The 16,205-nt window shown below is 31.0% G+C and overlaps 1 protein-coding gene across 6 annotated transcripts in view; it reads right to left on the bottom strand.

Annotated features, from left to right (window-relative positions):
- The window catches only part of LOC114326792 (protein phosphatase 1 regulatory subunit 3B), a 355,647-nt gene that overhangs the window by 120,684 nt on the left and 218,758 nt on the right, over window positions 1–16,205 (bottom strand). For 3 of the 6 annotated variants that reach the window (XM_028275231.2, XM_050648669.1, XM_028275232.2), the window contains one exon: window positions 11,402–11,467. The exons of the other annotated variants lie outside the window; for them this stretch is intronic. The gene's annotated coding sequence lies outside the window, so the exon portion shown is untranslated. The remainder of the gene's footprint in view (window positions 1–11,401; window positions 11,468–16,205) is intronic. 6 annotated transcript variants of the gene reach the window in all.

Here is a 16,205-nt window from a genome sequence, read left to right on the forward strand (position 1 = left end):
TGTAGTTCCTTTTAGCCATCTTATTTTGAACATAATCAATAGCCTAATATATTCTCTTCTATTACATCATCATCACTATACATATTTGCCTTTTTTGTCTTGAGCCACATCAGAATAAATATTCTTTACCGCCATGCCATTCCTAACTTTACCATAACGGCTTCTTCTTCCTCTCTTACTAGCTCCAGGTGCGACACACATTTTCGCTTTTTGGATGAAATGGTACCTTTGCGCATTGTACGCGCCATAACCACCTTAAACTTATCTCATTTTATCTTTAATAATTGGTACCACACCCAAACTCCCTTTTATGTTTTTTACCATGTTTTATCACTTTCATTTTACTTTTATAAAACTTTTCCGTCTGCGACAAGTAATTCTTGCCGTTTTCGTCCATAATTTAGTTTTTAATTACTTCTATTTTTGTGTTGTTTGAAACCAAAGCTTACAAAAGTCTGAAAGGAACCAAAAATTAAAATATAAAACACGTAAAGAACATTTAACACTTAACAACCATTGTCTCCTTATTCTTGCTAATATTCTTGTTGGTTCAATTGCCGTAAAGTTGGTAAAAATAATTTTGTTTACCCGCTGGGCTGCTATAATAATTCTAAACAATTAGATAATTTCTCATTATCTATTACTACTTTTCTCAATGATTTAGTTTTTTAACAATGTAAATGATATTGACTTAAAGAACAAATAAAAGTTATAATTAAAATATTTTATATTTCATAATTTTCTAAAAGACTAGGTCAATTTAATTTGTTTATTTATGGAAAAACCAAAAAAAAAGTTCAAAAAATTCGGCGCCCAATTCGGTAATCCCTTTAGTGTGCAGTTCATTGTACCTACCCAACGACCTCCAATCCTATTTTAACTATTAGCGGGCTCTGGTAATTTAGTGTGAATTCATGTTGGCTGGGAAATAATAAATAGCAAAATAAATACAATAAAATAATAGCTTTATTTTAAAAATAATTCAAATTTACATTCAAATATCAAGTAATTTACACTCGTTTATGTTTATTGCAGAAATCCGTGAATGAACCTAAAGATGAAAACTTTATCGTTGATTGGGTGGCCACTAAATACCTACCTTTTTCGTTTTTTGACGACGAAGCAACAAGGAACTTCTTCGATCAAATCAAACCTGGAATAAACCTGCCTGGACGAAAAGCTTTAAAGAGAATGGTTGTGTCCCGTTTTGAACAGGATCAAAAAAAAGTTATGCATATACCACAACAAAACACATCAAGAATATCTTTTACCATTGATGGCTGGACGGCAATTAATGGAAAATCTTATTATGGGATCACCGCCCACTTTATTGATGACCATTGGCAACTCCAGTCTGTAGTTATCGATTTCTCACCTTCACATGGGCTTCATACTGGGAGAGATATTGCCAAGTTGTTTTATGAATCTTTGCAGAGCTATGGCATCACATCGAAAATTCAAGGCATAACTGTTGACAACACTGCAGCAAATACAACGTTCATGCAGGAGTTAAAAAAGCTTATTCCTTCTTTTGATGACGTTAATCAACATTTTAAATGTGTAGCACATATTCTGAACTTGGCTGTTCAAGATTGCTTAAAATCTCTGAAAATAGAAGAAGACGTAGGAGGGGAGGCTGAAGATGAAGAAAGCAGTAACGTAGATGAAGAGGTTGAGTTCGAACACAACGATGTTCTAGATGAAGATATTCAAACACCAACTAACTGTTTGGATAAAATTCGTTATATATTTAAGAAAATAAAAAAATCTGAAAAATTACGGATCCGTTTTAAAAGTGCGTGCCAAACTGCTGGGGCATCTACACAGATTTCACCTATTCTGGATGTTCCAACAAGATGGAACTCCACTCATGATATGTTGGATGTCGCATTAAAGTTAAAAAAGGGGATCGACTGTCTATGTGCAACCGACAGTGTCAATAAATTAAACAATTTTCGACTACACCAAAACGAATGGCAGATGTTAGCTTCCGTCTGTAAATTTTTAAAGATGTTTAAAATAGTAAGCGAAAACCTTGGAGGAGACAAATACGCAACGCTTCCATCAGTGATAGTCAGTTTAAATATACTGTTAGACAAAATCGAATTACAATCAAAGTTGCTTGACGATAAACCGAATCGTTCCTGTGTAGATGAACAACTTTTAACTGCATTTCAAAAGGCCAGAGATAAAATTTTAAAACATTACAGACAAACAAATTGGATTTACTGTGCAGTACTTATTTTAGACCCAAGACATAAACTTGAAGCATTTGATAACTCACTTTGGGGAAGGGACTTAAAGAACGAATCGTATTCAGTGTTTAAAAAACTGTTAAAAAAGTATGAAGGAAATCAGCAAGCTGTAGAAAATATAACGCAAAGTACATCTGAATCGTCGGTGGTCATGGAAGTACAAGATGAGCTTGAAATCAATTTCGAAAGCTATTATCAATCAAAGGTCATAACAAAACCAAAAGACTTAAGTACTGAATTCTATGACTACATAGTACTCCCGCAAAGTATTGGCAACGAAGATATTTTAAAGTGGTGGCAGGTAAATAAAGGAAGATTTCCTGTTCTTGCTGAAATGGCCAGAGACTTACTAAGTATTCCTGCTACGTCCGTACCATCTGAGCGATTGTTTTCGAAAGCTGGCTTAATTATTCGAAAACAACGCAATAGATTGACTAATGAATCGGCTAAGTGCCTCTTATGTCTAAACTCTTGGGTAGAAAACCCAATTTTGAAAAATGTGTAAAACAATTTTTTTTTAAATTTTAATCATTTAAATTAGTTCTAGGTTTAATTTTATTTATTGTTGAAGTAGAGTCGTATATGTATAATTTGGTAAGAATAGAGTTATAATGTTATTTTTAAATATATACCTACACTTTCCTCCTTTCCTCTTGTAAATGATTTTTATTAACAATGTAATTTTTTTTTAAATAGTATCTCCGATATAAAATGTTAATGGAGATACTATGTACCTATTTACAATTGACTGTAAGTGTACAAAAATATTTTTCAGGTGACACAGGTTTTTTAGTTACTTAAATTAAAAAAAAAGTTACAACTCATCTGTATTAAGTTTAGTGAAAGATTTATTTTATGCGAATCTAGTAATATAAGACAATAAAATACTTGATACTTTTTATTTATATTTTTTATTTATTTATGCAGGCCTTTTAGGTGGTAGGTATTACATTACAATATTACCAATAGTATTATACAGTGTGGCAAAGCCAAATGGAATAAATTCATTATTTCGTGAATGAGCGATTTTGGAAAAAGATCTCAAAACAGGTCGATTTTTATTTTTAAATTACGATTTGTTGGCATATATAATACCTACATATATCATACGAATGACGTCATCCATCTGGGCGTGATGACGTAATCGATTATTTTTTTAAATGGGAATAGGGGTCATGTGCTAGCTCATTTGAAAGGTTATTAAATTCTCTATTCAGTAATATCAATATTAACATAATTATGTATACAGTGTGTCCAAAAAAAAATTCGAATTAAATTAATTAACACAAAAAGAAGAATGTATGTAATTTATTTAATTCACAATACATTTTACTGCTGTCAGAAAACATAAAAAATGTTTATTTGACAAATAAACACAGCTTTTCGCTTAAATTAAATATTCAAACTACCAAGAGGCAGGTGAGTGGCATCTTGAACATTGAATTTAAGTGAAAAGCTATGTTTATTTGTCAAATGAACATTCTTTCTGTTTACTGACAGTAGCAAAATGTATTTTGAATTAAATAAATTACATATACATTCTCATTTTTGTGTCAATTAATTTAATTAAAAAAAAATTGGACACCCTGTATATTATGTTAATATTTATATTACTGAATAGAGAATTTCATAACCGTTCAAATGAGCTACTATCATATACGAGTATATGCCAAAAAATTGTAATTTAAAAATAAAAACCGACCTGTTTTGGAATTTTTTTCCAAAAGCACTTATTCACGAAATAATAAATTTATTCCATTTGGCTTGGCCACACTGTATGTACATATGAATATTGATATTTAAAAAAATGTTTTCATAAAATATGCTGCTTTTTCCTACTCCGATTATTTATGGATTAGTCTGGTCGTATTAGACTTTACTTTTTATTGTTATTTGTATTATTTATTATCACTACACTATACGAAATCCGGGTGTTATCAAACAATTCATCCACTATCTTGTCATAATACTTAATACAAATATGCCATCTTATTTGAAATTTATATTAAACTATCGTAATATATCTACCTATATAGTTTCTCAGCGATAAAACTATTTTCTTGGCTTCCTTTAAATCGGGTTATTTTAAAAAGACTGATATTATTTCAGGACGAACACTAAAATCATACATTATCATAGTTTTTTAAACAGAAATTAAGACAAACTGTGAAATAAACATTTTTAATTTCTCCTATTTGTTCATTAATCTAAGAAAAAAATATCTCACTCTTCTTGTCTCCTAACGTTACTATGACAGAGTATGTATTAGCTATTATGTGAAAAGCATTTAGTGAATTTCTTATTATTTCTTATATTTGACTATTATAAGTAAAAAAAAATTACTACGAATGTTATATTTTACATTCATTATTATGTTTTTGAGCTCGGCTCGGCTCGGCTCGAACTATTCGAGCCGAGCCGGCACGAGCCACGAGCTCAACCTGCAAGCTCGAAGTTCAAGCCGAGCTTCTATCTGGAGCTCGGCTCGAAATTTCGAGCCGAGCACAAGCTTTTCAAAAGCTCGGCTCGGCTCGGCTCGAGTCCATCCCTAAGGACAACTTGACGAAATGAAAAAATGGAGATAAAAAAGATTCTGGGAAACATCATACCACAGAAACTTTTGGGCGATACATCCCCTGAAAGCAAATAACGGATAACACGAGAAATAAATGTATTAATATCAGAAAGGAGGAAGTACGAGAATAAAAACGAAGAACAATTCAAAAACGTAAATAAAGCAATAAAATAAAAACAAAAAGCGAAGGAATTGTGACTATCAGTAAAATACACAAATATGCAATAAAAAATGTAATATTTACATACAAAAAATGATAAAGCTATGGGACCGGATGAAATATCTACGGAAGTCTTAACAATAATAACAGAGAACCTCATTGATATTCTAGTAGAATTATTCAATGAAATCTACGATAGTAATGAAATATGCAGAATATAGAATGATCAGATTGATGACACATGTTTTAAAAATCTTGCGATTGATACATAAACGTTGAACGTGTCAACAAAAAACTAGACGGCACAGTAACATGGGATAAAGAAAAGGTTTTGGCACTAGGGAGCATTATTTAGTGTCCAAATACTCATATTATAACGGTGTTGAAAATTATGTTATTAATAGCCCAAAATGAAGATATAATCAGTCAAGAACCTCTAAGATGTAAACAGAAAGTTAATATAGTTAGCATTGAACAACTAATGAAAATAAAGTACCTACGGATTACACTGTTAAGCTATGGAGTCGTTGAAAAAGAAGTAAGAGATCAAGTACAAAGAGCAAATATACAGGGTAGCGAAAAAGCAAGGCGACACGGTAATTTCTCGGAAACCGCTAGAACGATTTTTATAGATTTTGGTAGGTAACGGTGTTCTAATGAGGCCAATATTATTGTATAGTACCTATATAGTGGTAATTACATTGTTGTCAAATCTTCCGTTTTTCTGTAAATCTTTCTTATTTTAAATGAAACACCCCGTATATTTTTTGCGTTTTGAAGTCCTTAAGAAATACTGACTATTTTTCATGTTATATTCCGCATACCTAAATGCCATAATTTCAGAGTTATTGCTACATTTATTAAAAACAAATTTAACAAATTATAAAAATCAATTTCTTCGGCCCTTGTAGACATTATTTTAGGTTCTTTGGATCATTGGGAACAAAAAAGGTCTTTTGTAATTTTCCTCTAAAGTTAATCGTTTTCGAGTTATTAACAATTTAAAACTGAAAAAATCGAAAAATGATAATTTTCTAGGTTCAAAAACACAAGTAAAAAATATTATTTTTGAAACTACGAAGTTCCTAAATTCAAGTTCAAACCTTATTGTATCAGCTACCGATAAGTGATTTGCGCTTCATTAACAATTAAAAAAACAATGTTTTAGAATAAAACGTGCCAAAAATTCTTATAGGGAGCTGATAGAAGAAGGTTTGAGCTTGAATTTAGGTAGGTACTTCGTAATTTTAAAAATGTGGGTTTTTAAACTTTGAAAATTGTCATTTTTCGATTTTTTTCAGTTTTAAATTGCTTATAACTCGGAAATGATTAACTTTAGAGGAAAATTGAATAAGACCTTTTTTGTTCCCAATGATCCAAAAAAACTTTAAATAATGTCTAGCCGGGCCGAAAAAATTGGTTTTTATAATTTGTTAAATTGTTTTTATATATGTAGCAATAACTCCGATATTATGGCATTTAGGTATAGGGAATATATAGACGAAAAATAATCAGTATTTCTTAAGGATTTCAAAACGCAACAAATATATAGGGTGTTCCATTTAAAATAAAAAAGTTCATTTAATTTCCAGAAAAACGAAAGATTTGACAACAATGTAATCACCACTATAATATCGGCAGCGTTAGAAGACCCTTACCCACCAAAATCTATAAAAATCGTTCTAGCGGTTTCCGAGAAATTACCGTGTTGCCATACTTTTTCGCTACCCTGTATATTAGCAGGATGCTTTAATAACACTTTATAGCGTGACCGACACATTAACTGTGAGATGAAATTAAGAATCTGTAAGACCAATAATGATGTAAGATACAAAAACAAGACCCGACGCTATGTAGACAAAACACAGAGAGTGCTGGAATCAGCAGAAATGATAATACTCAGAAGAGTTATTATAGGAAGTATGCTGAGAGATCGAATAAGAAGTGTGTTAAGTTGGTGTGGTGTTAAGTTGGTGGATTGCCATGATATGTTGCAGGGTTGGTATGTCAAGTTGAAACACTGACTCTAACTTATAACTTTATTTATGATTTACAACATCCATCAACATAAGGTTACTAAGATGTTGTTTCGCGGGGTAGTCCTTCAGGACACCCTTCTCGCAGGACGGCTCACTAGCATAGTAAGGATCTTAATCTTAAATCTTACTATGAATAAAGACAATACTATAATGCTCAATTTAGTCCCTTTGTGGGCTATTTATCTCTTTTTCCAACTCGGACTTTGGAAGTAAACTATACGTGAGTCTCTGCGAGGTTACACAAACAAACTTCGTCAATCAACCTTCGTTTTGTTTGAATATGTAGAAACAATATATTTTGTAACAACCTAAACTACTTGAAATTATATACTTTTTTTTCGATACATATTATAGTATACAGTAAGAGTTTTTTCCCTTACTGTACAAGTGGCTAGATCAGAATAAAACGTAATGTACATGGTATAAACGAGTGGAAACTAAATAAAAAAAAAACAAAATGGAACAATCACATCAGGAGAACGGCGAACGCAAGAGTCGTTGAAATAGCAAAGAACAAATCACTAAATAGTAGAAGAAGTATCGCCGACCACGCAAGAGATGGAATGACAATGAACAAGAAAAATTGCTTATATAATGGAGGTAGAATGTCATTATAATTCTTTTTAGTGTACACTCAGGAAGTGCTCAGGCGAAATTCTGTTTCTAGCTTTAATATTTATATTATTTTTAATTACATAATCAGGATAAACTTATGTATCTACGTCAATCACGATGTGTTCTAGTAGTTGATACCACTGTCTGCTATTCAGATGACCAAAAAAGAAGAAATATATTTTTTATTAAATAACTATGTATGTATGTTTAGTAATGTTCTAGATTTCATGTAAATGAGTGCTAACACCTGTTACTCTTCTCTCTTCTCTCAGATTTTTCTTGAATTTAACGGACAATCATTGTTTGATAGTAGTTTACCAATAGTTAAAGAATAGAGATGGCAATGTGTGTATATTAAACAATATATAGGTTATAATTATAATAAACTGTAAACAACACGATAAATAAAAATGCGCTGATATGGTAAAATCATTGATGTAAAATAGATCAAAAATCCACAAGGAAATTCAATTCGTGTAGTTGGCTGTATATCGTATATCATAAATCACGAAAAAATTACTAAAATCCTTTATAAAACGGATATTTTATTAAAATTCCTAAAAAGAGCTACATAACACGACGTTTTCGGAATAACAATTCCATCATATTATGTGCTCTTTACTGGTTAAAGGACATGCTTGAGCCACCACAATATGTTGGTGAAATCCCTTTAGATATTATATAGTTTTAAAATGTTTACATTATTGTATTAAATTTAGCGTGATGTTTAAAATATTCTTGGATTTAACATCAGGCATCACATCACAGGATTCTCTCTACGTGAGTTACTTTGTCCAGAGGGTAGAACCTCACATCACGGACATTAACTAGCAACTCCTAAGTCGTGAGTTTCTATTCGCTGCACAAATAAACTCACGTAGGGAGAGTCCTATGATTCCTGATTTAAAATCCAGGAATATTCTCAACATCACGCTAAATTTAATACGATATTGTAAGCATTTTAAAACCTGCCTGCCTTTATCTAAAGGCGAAAAGGATCCAAACACAACTCAAATTTTTTGTTAGATTAGACGGCAACGTATTAAAAAAATATTCAGAATAAATTTTAGATCCATATGCAATTTTTTTTATTTAGCTAATGCCTTGACAACTAATGGCCATTGGCATGGTACAGTGGATTTTTCCAATTAGGTACCTAGTGTAATGTGCAGTGTGTGTGTTGAGTAAGTGTCTTGTTACTTTGCAAAGTCGACGTCATTGTCTTTTTAAAGAGACGCTAATTGTATCCGAACGTCTGCGGTCCCTCCGGTGAGTACCTGTCCCACAAGGACAGAAACTATTTTCATTTATTAATTTATAATAAACGAAAAATTTCCTGCCCAGGTGAAATTGGAACTCACGACCATTCGGACCTTTAGATCTAAAGGTAGGCGCTCCTACCACTGAGAGGGATATACAAAATTTGAAAAAACTATTTTAATGTTTTTAAAAATTGCAATTTCTTGTTACTTACTCATTTAATTAAAAAATGTTTTTAAATTTAATAAAACATTTTAACCATGTAAAACTTACATTTTTAAAACTTTTCAAATTACTTTTACTAAGTGTTTACTAATTTACTAAGATATAACATCTATATGACGACAATCTCACCCTACTAAATTGCTTTTAATACCTAATTTCACCTTGTATCTTTAATATCATTATTTTATATAGCGTCCCAGACCCAGATGATGTTAGTGACTAACGAAATATAGGAATCTGTAGAGAAAAGTACACTTGGTCTTCTATGCAGCTGTCTGTCCAATAATTTTTTGGTATTTGATATTTATTTATAGCCAATAAATGATGAGCCAATAAAATGAGTCTTTCGTTTCTCATCTTGTTTCTGGGTGAAGTTTTTACTCGCTTCATTGTTGAGAACGCCCGTTCTACACTAGCAGTTGTGACAGGGATAGTTCCCAAAATTGTAAGGAATTTGTAAATGTTTGGAAAAAAATCTTTATTACAATGTTCTATTACGCGGAGAACTTCGGTATTTTGTTCCAAAGATGATATTGTATTACAGTTAGACCATTAATAACATGAGTGTGGCAAAAGCCAAATGGAATAAAGTGATTATTTCGTAAACCGGTGACTTTAAGGAAAAATTCCGAAACAGGTCGATTTTTAGTTTTTAATTATTACTTTTTGGCATATATATTATACTAGTGACGTCATCCATCTAGGCGTGATGACGTAGTCGATGATTTTTTTAAATGAGAATAGATGGGCTAGCTCACTTGAAAGGTTATTTAATTCTTTATCGGTAATATAAACATAAACATAATTATTTATACAGGACGTTCAAGAATATTTTTTTAAGTTAAATTAATTGACACAAAAAGAAGAATGTGTGTAAGATCTGTTTCGGGATTTTTCCTTAAAATCGCCGGTTTACGAAATAGTGAATTCATTCCAATTGGCTTTGCCACATTGTATATTCAGCATTTATTGCTTTAAGGGAATTTTCGTGGGAGTAATGGCCAGACAAATTTTCTAGCAATTTTGTTTTTTCTGTAGAGGCAAATCCAGGTAAAAGGATTTGAAATACTGATAAAATACTTTCGTTTTTGGTAAATCTGATTTTTAAATTGGATATAAGTTATTGATCCGTACACTGAATAAAACAGAAATAATCCCAGTAAAAATGATAGTAATTTTGTTCACTTTTTCAAAAATAATAATAACTTGGAGTTAAACTTGCTGCCTTCGTACCAAAGCCGAGGCAGTTTAGGGAGGGTCCGGACCCATGGACCCCCCCCCCCTTGGCTACGTGCCTGTCTAAAGGGTTTTCACCTACATATCTTGGTGACTCAAGCATGTCCGTTAACCTGTAAAAAGCACTGATGATGAAATTGTTATTTCGAAAATGTTCTGTGATGTAGCCCTTTTTAGGGATTTTAATAAAATATACCTTTGATAAAGGATAAAGAGAAAAATTCTGGAATAAAATTTGAGATACCTACAATTTTATTGTATTATTATAGATGCACATTCCTTTGGCATGCTAAATTATGGATTAGTTCCACATTGACATTGAACTTAAACGAACATTTTTAAGAAAAGTCTAAAAACAAAATTACGCTACTTATAATATAGATATAGTGCAGAAAAGACTTTTTATGGCTTTGGCGTAAATAACTTAGTTACTTCAAACCACCTAGGCTTCTTCTTCTTCATCATCTTCTTTTTGTAGGATATTGTCCTCTTTATTCTATCATTCCATCTCTTATGATGTTGATGTCAAGCTGTCATACCACCTCTCACGTCTTCCTAGTGGTGTTTTTGTATTGAGTTTATGTGTTTTTGCCCATTTCACGACTCCTCCTAGGTCCATTCTGTGGAAATCATCTATCCATTTGCAGCGTCGTGGTGGTGTCCATCTCACCACCTTCTGGACCGGTTTCTCTTAATGTAAGTATTCCCATTTATTATTCTATCTCTGAGAGAAATCCCTCTTGTGGTATTAATACTTTCAATTATGTAATTCTCCTCCATCTCCAAGGCTAAGCGTCAATAGTCTCGGCACGTTTTTCATTTGTACAGGAATTTGGCAGCATTCGGGACACATCGAGACCTGGGCACTAAATTTGAAGAAGGCTGGTATTTACAAAGACATTTAAAAATCAAAGCCATAAAGATAGTCTATTCTTACTTGCACTATACATATTTTTAAATTTTTTTAGGTTTAGCATGCAAAGTTGTACAAATAATCCCCTGGTTAGTATAAAATCAATACTGGACCAAAACTAACCTTGGCATGTTGCTTCAGAATCCATGGCGAACAGTTTTCAGGACCTTATAGAAATAACTTGCCAATCTTGAAAAATAAAAATAATTACTGATAATTTTGTCTATAGAAATTATATCGAAAATAATAGCTTTCAGAAAAAGGAATGCAAAAAAATTACGTAGTTCTTAAAAAAAACTATTCGAAAAAAAAAAGGTTTATCAAATAATATAATAATCGAAAAAAATGTCAATTACTTAAAAAATCGATAAAATTACAAAATAGTATAAAAGAATAAAAAAGTAGTTAATATAAAAATCAGAAAGGAAGTGAAACTCCATTACAGTATGATAAAAAATTTTAACAAGATAAAAAGCATCATTTGGATGAAGCATCTTGTTGTTTTTTGTATGTAAAAGAAGATCAGGACATGGTGACCTGATTTTAAGCAATGAAATACGATGTATTATAGACAGTTCATAAGTATTCAAAAAATACAATACCAGTCTCATTCTTTTGACTAGAAAATGTACATAGTTGTATTCATTAATACGTTCTCTGAGATTATCGTCAGTGGTCAGTGCGTCAAGATTGCAGATATTGGAGTAAGGATAATTTTTACTGGATGACTAAAAGGTATACTCAACACCATAAGAAAATCAATGTCTGGGTGGGAATAATTAATGACACAATTATTGGTAATTATTGTTTTGAAGAAAATGTTAGGTACAGGGGAACGTTATCCATAATATCTGCGAACAAAACTTATACAAGTCATGGTCAACCTGTTTTCAAACGCCAGCAATCCTAATTTATCAGATGATAGTATCTGGTTACAACAAGATGGTGGACCTGCTCATTATGAACGTGATGCTCGCGAGTTTTTCCTGGGAAGTGGATCCGTAGACGAGGACCAATAGAGTGACCTGCAAGATATCCGGATCTTACATCTCTAGATTTTTTATGGGGTTAAGTAAATTCAAACGATTGTGTGTCGCATATGCATAATTGGTGTAATTACTTAAGGAGTGTAATTAATTAAGGCCATCGGTACATAATTCGCAAATATTTTACGGCTATCCCTACTTTTTCTGTCTTTACACGGCAAATTACGTGTAGTAAAATTCTCGCTGATATGGATATGTAAACTTTACTTGACAATATCATCATTAATTTTAAAGATGGCTTTTGAATGTTCTTGGATAATTAATTGCCTTAATTATTAATTTAGTTAATTAATATGATTATTTCATTCATAGGAGATTCTGACCAATAGAAAGCTACAGAAATCTAAATTAGACTGATAATTTTTGATAATTTCCCGTCATCAATTATATTACGTCAGATGCCCTTCGTTGCTATGAAAAAATACATTCAGTGACATTAACGACAATTAATGTTTTAAAAATTATAAAAGTGATGACTTTCAACCGTAAAATATTTATAACAACTGTGTGTTTAATTGTACTAATTTGTACTTACATAAATAAACTACAATAAAATTTTGGTTTTGAACAGTTTTATTCATGAAATAATCGCAACAAATTGCACTAGATCTCTAAAATTAATATAGAATTTTTGCCCTCGTGACACTTTGACATAATTTCACTCGCCTTCGGCTCGTGAAATTAAAACTGTCAAAGTGGCACTCGGGAAAAATTCAATAATGTTAGAGCTCTTGTGCAATTACTACTGATAATTTTTTCACTAACTATATATTCAGTGATTGTAATAATTTATCTACTGTACAACAAACTAATAATCAATCGAGAAAAGAGGAAAAGTGATAAAGTGATTTTTTAATAATGTATTTAATCAACTACTGAAAATATTCCCGATGTCATGTCAAATATTTAAAATTGTCACTGTCTGACTGACAATATGCTGATAATATTCTATTCGACTGAGTGCGTTGTATGAGAAAGATAGATTTGGAAAATATTACCACGGACATTGTGTTCATTTTTTTCGAATGCTGAAAAAACCAATAAATATTTTTGAAAAATTTAACCCCAGAATGAAAGACTAATTACCGAGGGCCGAAAGTCCCTTAGAATAAATAAAAAGTTTATTTTGAATGAGATATTTGAAATTAAAAATCACACTAAATTTTCTCTTAGATTTTCACCCCTGTAACTTATTAAAATACACATTATAGAAGTTCTCAGGGACTTTCTGCCCTTCCTAATAACGTAATATTTCATTCTGTGTTTAAATTTTTTAAAAATACTTATTAGTTTTCTCAGGATTCGAAAAAACATAAACCCCATTTGAATAGCATTGGAGCAGAAACTACGTACCCATCCCCTTAAGTTTAAGTATAATTAAGTTGTTTTAGTAATAATATTGTAATACAAGTGTGATTTAAATATAAAAAAATAGTGTGTCTATTTTGTACATATCTTCAATAATTTGACCTATTCTACATCATAAATATTTTTTAATCCTGTTTCTATGAATGGAGAATAACTTAGAATTGAATTACCCAGTTACGGAGACCTAGACAAAGAAGTGAGAAATCAAGTACAAAAAGCAAATAGATTGACAGGATGCCTTAATAATACTATATGGCGAAGCCATGCGATGAAGTAAGACCCATAATGACACATGCATCAGAACGAAGATCTGAAAATCTGAGAATTACTGGAAATATGCTGAGAGATCGAAAGAGGAGTGAAGACATTGGAAGAAAATGTACTGTACAAGGTATAAAAGAATGGACAATAAATAGAAAAAAATAATGGAATAACCACATAAGCAGAATGGGGGAGAATCGTGTGGTCAAAATAGCAAGAGATAAAAAATCACCAATTGGTAGACGAAGTATAGGCCGACCGCGCAAAAGATGCAGTGACATTTTATTTTTTTTTATTTATTTATTGTTTATACATATGACCTGGCCTCTAGTGACTAATCCAGATCGTTTTTTCCTGATGGGATTACAGATATTTTTTTATATTTTTACATTTTTTACTAAACTACTTAATCTATTTTTACAATTTATTAATTAATTTGCCATTACGTCTATTAATTACATTTAACAAATACATTTAACAAATTTAAATAAACAATATACATTTGTTAAAATATTGTTGGTACTATCAACTCCCTTCTAAGTTATAAAGACCTATTTTCAGAAGAGAGTTGGTAGTCTTTTTTTTTATTTAATGAATTATTTATTGAATTATTATTTTTATTTATTTATTTTATATTGAATTATTATTAATATAATTATTGTAAATATCTATTTTTGAATTTATATTTTATTTTATTTATATTAACTTTATCTTACTCAACTTCATCAGGGTTGGATTATTTGTTGTCTTCTTCTATTATTATAGATTTCTTGTTGTTTTTTAGATATTATTTCTGTTAGATTGTTTAATATTCCAAAATATTCTTCATTTTGTAATATATCTTTTATTTCAATTCTTTCTAATCTTCTTCTCATTTCTCTATGTTCTTCATTTTCTATAGTATTTTCACAATGTAACACTATATGTTCTGGTGTATCTAGTTCTCCACATTCACAATATGCATCATCTTTTAAGTTAAATCTTTCCGAATATGTTGGGTACGGTCCATGTCCTGTTAAAAAGTGTACTAATCCTTGTTTTGGATTAAAATAATTTGGAATGTTTTCTAATATTGGTATAAAATTGTATAAACATCTAGATTTTGTTGAATTTTCCCATTCATTTCTATTTGTCTTTTTCTATTTATTATTTCTTTTAATTCTCTTTTATTTCTTATATCTAATCCTATTATTTGTATTATTTTTTCATATTTTTCTTTTTTTAGCCAATAATTACATGCTCTTTTTGTGTTTCTAAATGCATTGGCATTATTCCAGTTAAAACTGTGAGTGCCTGTGTTGCAGTTGTTCCAAATGCTCCCGTCATTCTTACAAGAAATCCTCTCTGAGCTCTATTTAATTTTTCTGCTTTTTTTTTATTTGTTAACCTATGCCCATACACTTGAACCGTACCCTACAATTGATGCAAGTATTGTACTTAGGTATATTCTCATTACATCTGTCGGAACGAAATTCTATATTCCTTCTGTGCTAGACTAGCAATGCTATGCATGATCTTTGTTGCCTTTTCACAGACACAACTCATGTGTTTTGTAAATAATTTTTGTTCGTCTATTATAATACCTAAATATCTTGTTTCCATTTTTCTTTTTATTGTTTTCCCTCCAATTTTTATAATTGGATCTCTTTCTAAATTTCCTTTTATTAAACTATATGTTGTTTTTGAATCTGATATTGTTAATTTTACTTTATTCATCCAATCATTTACTCTTATTAATACTTCATTTGATTTATTTTCTAATTCTCTTCTTGAGTTTGCATCTATGATCAACAACAAATCATCTGCATATGCTATGCTTCCAAGCACTTTAGGATCTATAGTCAATTGTTCCAACAGTTCCTCTAGCATTACATCCCAGAACATAGGTCCACATACTGATCCTTGTGGACATCCTTTTGTGATATGTTTTGTCTTTTTTCCTGTTGGACAGCTTAGGCTTGCATATCGGTCTTGACAGTAGTTTCTGAGACTTCCGTACAGATTCTTTGGACATCTCATTCTTCGAAGTCTTTCAAAGAATGACGGCCACCAAAGATTGTCAAAAGCCCCAGACACGTCTATAAAGATCATTAAAACATACTTTTTTATGCTTTCATTTACTATTTCAAATACTTTATTTATTGCCTCTTCTGTTGATTTACCTTTCCTAAAACCATACTGACCAGGATGTAATCCAATTCTGTTCTGTTCTTATTTGATTTAATTTTTTACATAGTAATTTTCCCATTGTA

This window comes from Diabrotica virgifera, chromosome 4 (genome assembly GCF_917563875.1).
Source record: "Diabrotica virgifera virgifera chromosome 4, PGI_DIABVI_V3a".
Taxonomy (NCBI): Eukaryota; Metazoa; Arthropoda; class Insecta; order Coleoptera; family Chrysomelidae; genus Diabrotica; species Diabrotica virgifera.